The following is a 10,884-nucleotide window of genomic DNA, read 5'->3' as shown; positions in this document are numbered from 1 at the left end:
AGGATAGCCCTGGCCAGACTACGGTCAGGTAGGTTGGGATGCGGACGACGAAGAAATTCAAAGCCCACCCACCACCCACTTGGTAGCCACTGTCGACGATCTAACCGACATGCTAAACTATGACTCCGAAGACATCGACGGTATGGACGACGATGCCGGAGACGACCAAGAACCGGCGCCTATCGGGCACGGGAAAGCCACCCCATCTCATGACGTATACATGGTGGATACACCAAAAGGAAGCGATAATGAGGAAATGTGGGACGTGGCGAAGGACAACTCCCCAACAAACAACCAAAGCGGCGACGCAGGCGCCGACCGAAGACCGGCATCGATAAAAACGGAACCCATACGGACCCGGCCCTAGAGCAGGGCTAGGCAGTGGACGACGCACATGTCAACAAGCAGCCAGCCGAACATAAACTGGACAAGCAACCCATCCCCGGCGAAGATGATCTCACATCACCAGAACATATGAATCTTCATAAAAGGCTCGTCGCCACTGCAAGAAGTTTGAAGAAGCAAAAGCGGAAGCTCAAAACAGCGGAGGACGCACTCAGAATGAGATGGAGCAAAGTACTCAACAGCGCAGATAAACATGGCGCTAGTCACCAGACAAAGAGCTATCCAAAGCGCAAGTTGTTGCCCGAATTTGACAAGGAGGCCTTAGAGCCCCCGCAGTAAAAAAAGAAAGAAGCCGACTGGCCGGATAGACGACCGGATGACAGGCCAAGAGCAACAAGGGGCGCCGCACACAAGCCGGCACACGATCAGCATAAAGATCATCGGAAAAAGGACGACCCAGTCAGGTCTATTTATGGGCCAAAATAGAAGACTCCAGGAAGGAACATAACCCGCCAAGCATTTGAAGACAACGGCACACCCAAATATAGGGGCGCCGCACACACACTATGTTTCACCGACGAGGTACTGGATCATGGATTTCCAGCGGGATTCAAACCCGTAAACATAGAAGCATACGATGAAACAATAGACCCCAGAGTCTGGATTGAGGATTACATCCTACACATACATATGGCCAGAGGAGACGATCTCCATGCCATAAAATACCTACCCCTGAAGCTCAAAGGGCCAGCTCGGCATTGGCTTAAAAGCCTCCCAGAAAATACCATTGGAAGCTGGGAAGAGCTTGAGGATGCGTTTCGAGCAAATTTTCAGGGGACCTATGTCCGTCCTCCGGATGCAGACGATTTAAGTCACATAACTCAACAGCCCGGAGAGTCAGCACGCAAATTCTGGAATAGGTTCCTCACTAAAAAGAACCAAATAGTCGACTGTCCGGACGCTGAAGCCTTAGCAGCCTTTAAACACAACGTCCGAGACGAATGGCTGGCCAGACACCTCGGCCAGGAAAAACCAAGAACAATGGCCGCACTAACAAGCCTCATGACCCGCTTTTGCGCAAGGGAAGATAGCTGGCTGGCTAGGTGCAGCACCAGCGACCCGAGTACATCCGAAGTTAGGGATGGAAATGGGAAATCACGACGCAGAAAAGATCAGCGCCGGAATAAGGAAAAAGGCCCGAATAGTACGGCGGTCAATGCCGGATTCAAAAGCTCTCGGCCGAACAACAAAACACTGCCCCTCAAGGACAACAGTGACGAGCTATCCAACCTAAATAAGATTCTGGACAGACTATGTCAAATACATGGTACCCCCGGGAAGCCTGCAAACCATACCCACAGAGATTGTTGGGTCTTCAAACAGTCCGGCCGACTTAATGCCGAACACAAGGGGCTCGACACACCAAGCGAAAGTGACGAAGCCCAAAAGCAGCACTCCGGAAAACAGAAGACTTTCCCACTAGAAGTAAAAACAGTGAACTCACTTCATGTGATAACACGAAAAGACAGCGCGGCACCTGCAATACCAGGACACCGGCCGCAGAATGGGGATAGACCACACCAAAATTCGCCATAGCAGCACTTCCTTTAAAGGAGTGACGCCAGGCCTTTAAGCCAATTATACAGGCTCTGTACCACTAGAGGTTGTGTTCGGTTCATCCGACAACCTCCATCGCGAAAAGCTCACTACCCATCGCCCCAGTCAAACAGTAGCCCTTAAGCACTACTGGGGCGCGCAGCTTTCGCCAGCCCTAACGCAATACCACATTACGCGTTTTTTACGCTTAAAAATGCCCGGTCAACGTGGCATAATTTCATTAAAAAGTAACTCCGAGTGTTCCTCGACCACGGAGAACGTGAGACTGCCTCGACAGCCACACACTAATCAGACCTCACGGGTCAAAGCCCCTAAAAACAGGTCATTCAGACCTCGGACATGGTTAGGCGAGTCTGGCAAGGGGCTTCCCAACCGCATATCCCCTTTATAAGGGGCTGCGTGTATAAATGATGAGAGCCAATAAAGCTCAATTTTCTTCCTTTTATTCTATTTTTATACAACCTCTGCACGATATTTCTTGGAAACTAAGTCCTTCTCTTTTACAGATGAAGCACGTGCTACACCCGTCCAGGATACAGCACAACGGAGACACAGGCGCAGACGTGCAGCAGGGACCCGTTTCAAGGATTCTTTTCAGATTAAGACCCTGCGTCAACCTTTCTTACTGTCTCTTGTTGATACACATCCCCCGGATTCAAACCATAACCGAGGAGGAGGCTGGCGTTTTGGCATCGGCCGCGTCAGAAGTTCCCGCCTGAACCTGGACACTAGGGGCTTAGGGCATCGTTCTGCCCGGTATCATAAAGACCGAACACCTCAGGGAGTGTTCGGCGTCTCGAGTTAGGCCTTATAAGCATCAGCTCCGAATCATGTCTTTGGTCAAATGTTGGGTTTGCATGGCTCCTGTGTTTTGATGCCTTACGTTTCGTATCATCGGCTAACGCGGCACCAGGAGAACTACTGCGATTGTGCCCCGGTTCGGCCGGGCGAGCACCTCAGTAGAGAAAGCCGAAAACTGACTGTCATGATATAGCGAGAGACTGGTCAACCACTCGATCGACCACTGGAATGTTTAGAATTCCTCCGCTTTGATGAAGGACCGCTTCCCGGTCAGGCACATACGCGCCCCGAAGTTCGGAGAGGAGCGGTGCCGCTAGGGGCTATATAGTAGCCCCACATTCGAGCTCCTATGGCTAAGTGAAAGTAATAAAGCATTATAGTCCGGTTGCCTAGTTTGCTACGCTATCACCTCCCTACAAGGACCAAGACATTGGATTAAGTGTGAAAAAGCGCTTTTCTTTTTGCAAACACCCCCGCACCATGTGCGTGGGGGCTGAAGCCGAAGACTGCAACTTTCAGGTTATTCATACATATACGGCCGCACAGGAGATAGTTCAATACTTGAACACACAAGTATAAAGAGTTATTGCATTATAAACATGATCTCACAAATCATACATGTCATTCAAACATAACATCTTTCGAGCACTGCGACTCTATTATACGAGCGCCCTGCAGGACTTCCTCAAAATAGTGCTCGGTGGGGAATCGGCTTTTGTCCGAACCCCGGGATGCAACAGCGGTGGCATCCATCTCCGCCCAGTATGTCTTACCACGGGCGAGAGCCATCCGTGCACCTTCTATGCATGCCGACCGCTTCATCGCCCCAATATGCGGCACCGCCCCAAGGAATTGCTGCAACAAGCCAAAATAACTCTTCGGCTTGGGCCTTTTCGGCCACAGATGAGCGACCACATCCGACATGGCTAGTCCGGACAATCTATTCAGCTCAGCCCACTCAACCAGCCGATCACTCAACGGAAGTGGACGCTCCGTACTATGGAATTGAGACCAGAAAAGCTCTTCCATTTCATGACCCTCCTGGCTTCGAAAGTGCACGACTGCGTCCGCCGCACTCGCCGCCAAGTCCAGATAAGGATCCTCCGCACCGTACAATCGGCCCAGCTAAGCATACTTCGGATCCGTGAACTTCCTACGCAGCATAAAGGGCTTTCCAGCCACAATGTCTTCGACCTGACGCAGTTCCTCCTTCATAGCCCGCATCGCACTACGTGCATCCTTGGCTTCGGCGTCGGCCTTCTTCAGGTCCTCTTGCTCCGCTCGGCGTTCTCCTTCAAGAACCTCCAGGCGGTCGGTAGCAACTTTTAATTTCGTGGCCATTCCGGCCATCTCCTCCCTGCTTCGGCAGTGAGCAGCCTTCTCGGCTTTCAGCTCTTCCGCTGCCTTCGAGGCAGCCGCCTCGCTTTTTCTGGCTTGCTCCTTGGCCCGAGCAAGTTCTGCTCGAAGGCCTTCCACAGCAGCAGCACCATCTGTATCAAGCATACAAATTGTAAGGAATGGGCGTCAGCTCCCTTACTAGGCGACCGCGGAGCAACCACATACCTTGTGACTCATCAAGTCGTTTATTAACCAGCGAGATGTCCGCATCCGCAACGTCGAGTTGCCTCTTCAGTTCGGCAACTCCATCAGTCCGGCTGGCCACCGAACGTTCCGCCACCTGCATAGGAAAGGCGACAATCTATAACTGAGATTATGATCCTCGGCACGCTGTCGCTTTCGACAGCATACCAAGTCTGAGGGGCTACTATCTATACAGGGCGCACTTCATGTGCAAAACTGTCAAAAGGTAGGTCATTTTTTGCGTACCTCAAATCCCGTCAGCAAACTTCCGACGGCCTCACACAACCCGCTTTCGGCGGACGAGATCCTCTCAATCACCATACCCATTAATGTGCAGTGATCTTCTGAGATGGCGCCCTCTTAAGCAAATCTTGCAGCTCCACCGGCCGTACTCTAATGGGTGTCGAACTCTCTGGCCCCGCCGGACTCGGGGAGACCCTCCGTGACGACACCTCAGGGTCGTCCGCCCCGCGCGATGGGGTGGCAGATGGAGACGTTTCACTCTCCATCATCTCCGGACGAAGGTCTCCCGAAGATGAGTTGTGCTGAGATGGGCTGAGATCCGAACTACAAGGTGAAAACTTCGGTTACCCTTAGAAATTAAACAGGGATGTCCACTATTACAAAATCTCCCCTTTTTACTTATGGCTTGCTAGAGGGCTGATTCCTCCGAGGAGACAGTTCGGCCGGGGCTCTTCCCGGCACAAGACCTTCCGGTACAGATTTCTTTCCCCGCTTTGAGGCCTTGGCCTCCGGGTCTTCGGAAGCGGTCCTCTTCTCTCCCTGGAACGAGGGACTCTCGATTCCCCCCTTACTAAAAGCCTCCATGGCTGAGGAGGTAGATCCCTTGTGTCCTCCTTCGCCCTCCTCCGAAGGTGCAACCTCTAACATCTTGATTAACACGGGATCCTGCGTGGTCTCAGGGAGGGGGGCCGGACATCGTATTAGTTTTTCTTGCGCTATCCACTCCTGTCCAAGGGATAGCTGGTTAAAAGGCAAACCCACATTAAATGAATGGACGGTGTGTCCGGACACAAGGCTACTTACTTGAGTATCCGGGCGATTGCAGCTTAGGCCAGCATCCTTGGTCAATTCCGGACGCATCTCTTGTGATCCGAAGAACAGTTTGTACATCTCCACGGGTGTCAAACCCATGAAGTGTTGAAGAGCTGGTGGCCCCTCTAGATTGAATTCCCACAAGTGGAGGGGGCGACGTTTGCAGAGCAGCAGGCGCAGGATCAACATAACCTGTATCACTACGGCCAGATTGATCTCCCTTTCTTGGAGGCCTCGGATCCGGTCCTGCAACAGGGGAACATCCTTGGACGGCCCACAGTCACGCCCCTTGTTGACCCATGACGTCAGCCGCTGCGGAGGGCCTGAGCGGAAGACGGGCGGCAGCCTCTGCCTGCTGCCCCTGGGAGCGGTGATATAGAACCACTCATGTTGCCCCAAGACGAGATCCTCCTGAAAAGAGCCCTCCGGCCATGGAGCATCGTCCCTCTTGCTTATAACCGCCCCTCCGCACTCTGCTTGACGCCCCTCAATCACCTTCGGCTCCACATTGAAGGTTTTGAGCCACAAGCTGAAGTGGGGGCTAGTGCGGAGGAAGGCTTCGCAAACGACGATGAATGATGAGATGTGGAGGATAGACTCCGGAGCCAGGTCATGGAATTCCAGCCCATAGTAAAACATGAGCCCCCTCATGAAGGGATCCGTCGGGAGGCCTAAACCCCGACGGAGGTGAGACACGAACACGACGCTCTCGCCACGCTCGGGAGTAGGAATAACCTGCCCTCGGGCAGGCAGCCTATGCGAAATCTCGTAGGTTAAGTACCTGGCGTCTCTTAGCTTTAGCACGTCCTCTTCCGTGACGGAGGAGGGCATCCACCGGCCTTATAGGTTGGGGCCGGACATTGTCGACGATCGAAGGTAGCCGAATATGGAGCCTTGGGTGTTGGAACTCAGGGCGAGGGGCGGATTCGATAGAGGATTGAAGGAAAAGAACGGGCCTTGGTCTCATTATAAAGAGGGAGAATACCAAGAGCCGCCCCCGTGACCGTTTGGAACCCGCCTTCGATGGAGGGGGCGTGGTAACGGGCGCAGTTGGGTTACCCACGTCCGTATTGATGGGAATTCCGGGATAAGGGGAACACGATCTCTGCTTCGACAAGACGTGGCAAGGAAACTGCCTCGCTAAATGCGCTGAGGTGATACAATAAAAACAATTCGAGTAAAGGCTTGGTAATGGTGTGACGTCACGCCACAAAATATGTCAGCAGATTGAACTTGTGTAATATTATTCTCTCTACGGTGGTACGTGGAATTTATTTTTGCAGAGACGGACACTATCCTGGTGTACACAATCTTCTATAAATTATTCGGAGGAAGAACCCGCCTTGCAATGCCGAAGACGACATGCGCACAGGACTCGTCGTCATTGAAGCCTGGTTCAGGGGCTACTGAGGGAGTTCCGGACTAGGCGGTGTCCGGATAACCGAACTATCATCATCGGCCGGACTCCAAGACTATGAAGATAGAAGATTGAAGACTTCGTCCCGTGTCTGGATGGGACTTTCCTTGGCGTGGAAGGCAAGCTTGGCGATACGGATATGTAGATTTCCTACCATTGTAACCGACTCTGTGTAACCCTAGCCCTCACCGGTGTCTATATAAACCGGATGGCTTTAGTCCATAGAAAAAACAACAATCATGCCATAGGCTAGCTTCTAGGGTTTAGCCTCCTTGATCTCGTGGTAGATCTACTCTTGTAACACACACATCATCAATATTAATCAAGCAGGATGTATGGTTTTACCTCCATCAAGAGGGCCCGAACCTGGGTAAAACATTGTGTCCCTTATCTCCTGTTACCATCCGCCTAGACGCACAGTTCGGGACCCCCTACCCGAGATCCGCCGGTTTTGACACCGACACCCTTCCAAGGGCGTCAGCGGGGCCACTGCCAGGCCCGCGCCAACCAAGTCTCCACCGCCGTTCACATGCATCTGCCAGCCCAACCAGCTGGGCAGGCACCTGTGTGGCAATATGCAGCTTCCAGGCCAACTCAGCACACGCCTGCGTGGTGGCATGCAGATCTTCATGGAGGCTCCACCACCGCACCACCTCAGCTGCTTGCCTGCCTACATGGCGCCACATGCATCGCTGGCCAGGGCGCGTGTCGAAGCGAGGAGGAGACGCGACGGACAGGATGAGCCTCGCTCCCATCCCCGATAAAGCAAGAGGACACCTAAGCTACGCATTAAATGCGCCTTGTCCTGTAATACGAGCGATAAGCTCATAGCACTATAGGCCTTTCCACCTCCTGTGTGCCACTATGGCAACCCCTTTCGACTATAAAAGGAGGCCCATGGCGTACTGGAGAGGGATTCAGCTCTTTTGAACCACGCAGCCACCGTAGCTAGTTCAAGAGCTCAAGAACACTCAATACATCCACCAAAGCAGGACTAGGGTTTTACGCATCCTCGCGGCCCAAACCTGGGTAAACGATCCTTGTGCTGACTGCTAATCCTGCTCTTCTCACAGCCCTGCGCCCCGGCAACCATAGTAGGGATTCTTGTGATCCTATAGGTGTCGTTTCCCACTGACATCTTTGGCGCGCCAGGTAGGGGGCGCAATTGTGAGAATCTGGTCTGGTAGTTGGCCTAGCAGTTCTTCATCGCCATGGCTCCTAAGAAGAAGATGACCACGGCGATCGGTTCATCCGGGACCGGACTGCCAGTACCGGTGCGGACCAGTAGGGGGCCACGTGCAGAGAGAACCATGGCGCGGCCCGCGAACATCCACATCACCCAGGTAGTCCAGGCCTGGTGAGCACCGTCGTTCGTAGGCCAGGCGACGAGCCATGCGTCGCGGGCTCCAGAGACAGAGTGGGGCCCCCCGCAGGCAGCGCAGGACCCTCCAGGGGCGTCGCCGTGCCGCCAAACGGCGGCCAGGTAACCTCCAAGACACCAACACCGGCGCCCACGGCGCGCTCTTCTCAGGTCGTGCACGATGAGAAGCGCCGCCCTGCTGGTGACCCTGGGCGCCGCCCAGGGAAGAGTCCCATGCGCCCTTCACATTATGAGGAGGGCCAGCATGCGCGCCGAGGTGCTGGCGAGGTGGCGGACGACTGCGGGGCCGTGATGGGGCTCCTTCTAACGCGGTTAGAAGTCGAAGCGCATCGTGGTCCACACAGCTTTCACCGCCACCCACGCCAGCAAAAGCCCTAGCATGCGCACAGCTGCTCCTCGACTTTCCTCCCGCTACAGAGAAGCTTGACGAATGGAGGGCCACTATCCGGAGCCTCATCGGCATCGCTAACAATGACGAGTTGCAGCCGGCGGGACCCATAGGTCATCGCTCCGTCGAGCCACCGCATGCCAGCAGAGGTCGGGCCGGAGGCGATGCGGCCACGGTGCACTCCCCTCCTCCATACCGGCCACCGCGGGTGTCGGTCCGTCGCGACGACGCTCGTGATGATATCTCCATAGCGTCGTCCGACCCGCGAACCCACTGCGACCAACGCCAAGTTCTTCAGGAGCGAGCCCATGAAGATGCTTGAACCACCATCGAGCGCCGGCGTGACTTGCGCCACCAGTCGGACAGGCGGGCAGGGCCCACTACGGACCACCCAACACCGGGAGGCTACAGCGGCCTACCCTACGAGATGGGTTGTCCGGCCTTCACCCGTGAGCTGCTCCAGTTCCAGTGGCCCTCCCACCACACGTTCAAGCCCGACGTTGGCGAGAAGTACAATGGCAAGACTCACCCGTCGGAGTTCCTTAGCATCTACACCCATCGCAATGCAAGCTGTTGGGGCCCGCGACGATAAGGTGCTTGCCAATTACATCCCGTTGGCACTCAAGCCCAATGTTATGTCATGGTTGATGCACCTGCCGGTGGAATCCATTTCTTCTTGGGCGGATCTATGTCATGAGTTTGTTGGCGCCTTTACTGGAGGCCACCAAGCTCATGGCTAGGCGAGCGATTTGCACATCATCCCCTAGAAAGAAGGAGAAAACTTGCGTAAGTACATCCAAAGGTTCTGCCGAGTGTAGTACAACATTCCCGACGTTCATCCTGCCGCTGTGATCAGTGTGTTCCATCAGAATGTGTGCAATCACAAGATGCGTGAGGAGCTGGCGATGAACAAGGTCAAGGATGTGGCTGAGCTTTATGTTCTACCCGATCGGTGCGCTCGCGCTGAAGAGGGAAGGAAGTACCCCGGCGAAGATGTCGGCGCGGAAACCAACTCCATGGATGATACCACAACCCCGGCAAAGAAGGGGCCGGCGTCGTAACAGGAAGCGCAAGGCCAAGATCGTGCTTGCCGTCGAGGGGTCCGACGATACTGGCGCCACCAAGAAACCCAAGGCGAGTGACCCCGGCAAGGAGGTTGCCGGGTGTGTCGCTTGCCGGGCCTTGGAGGCTGCCGATAAGCCAGGGGGCTCCGACAAGCAGTATTGCAAGATCCACCGCACCAAGGGCCATGACCTCCAAAACTGCCGGCAAGTGGAGCTGCTCGCTTAGAGGCAGAAAGCCGAGTATGAGCGGAGGGACAAGGATAAGGGCCAAGAGGGTGCCGAGGGATCCGGCAAGAAGCATGGCGGCCAAGGAGGCCGCCCCGGCAAAGATAATCAGCTGGAGAGGCCCGCTCGGGGCCACGACAAGAAGCAGGAAGACAATGATCACAACGAGGACGGTGAGTCCGGCGACCACGAGGTCCAGAAAGCCACAGAAGCCATGTGTGTCGATGGTGGTGCCTCGCTGCGTACATCCCACCGCCAGCTCAAGCAGTGGGCGCGTGAGATCACAGCGGTGGAGCCATCGTTCGACGCACGGAAGCCGCTGAAGTGGTCCAGCACGCCTATCATCTTCGACACCGAGGACCATCCTGACCGCACTACCGCGGTCGGGTGCTTGCCATTGTTAGTTTCACCAACAATCCGCAACCTCAAGGTGATGAAGATGTTGGTTGAAGGAGGGGCCGGTCTAAACTTGATCTCGCCTGTCGTGATCAAGAGGCTGCAGATCCCTGATGGAGACCTCGAGGAGACGGGCACATTCCAAGGGGTCAACCCAGGGAGGAGCCAGCAGAAGGGAAAGGTCATGCTGCCCGTGACGTTCGGAGGCGAGCTGAACTACAGGACGGAGAGGATTGTCTTTGATGTAGCCGAGATCCCCTTGCCCTACAACGGGATCCTCGGCTGCCCGGCACTAGCCAAGTTCATGGTGGCTTCACATTACGCCTACAACACACTGAAGATGCCCGGGCCGATGAACATCATCACCGTCCCCTCCGACAAGAAAGACGCGTTGATTTGCGCCGACCAACTCTACTGGGAAGCAGTTGCAGCAGCTGCCGCCAAGGCACCTGCTCCTACCGACGGAGTCCCAGGAGGGAAAAAGGCCGGGGAGACCCCTCGCACCCACTCCGTCCAGCGCACCTCTTTGGGGTGTTGCGCTCCCATTGAGGACGTGCCAGGGAGCTCCACCGGCAAAAGCAAGAAGTCCAGAGCTGCACCACCAGAGACCAAG

This window comes from Triticum aestivum, chromosome 3B (genome assembly GCF_018294505.1).
Source record: "Triticum aestivum cultivar Chinese Spring chromosome 3B, IWGSC CS RefSeq v2.1, whole genome shotgun sequence".
NCBI lineage: Eukaryota > Viridiplantae > Streptophyta > Magnoliopsida > Poales > Poaceae > Triticum > Triticum aestivum.
This window is presented reverse-complemented; position numbering follows the sequence as displayed.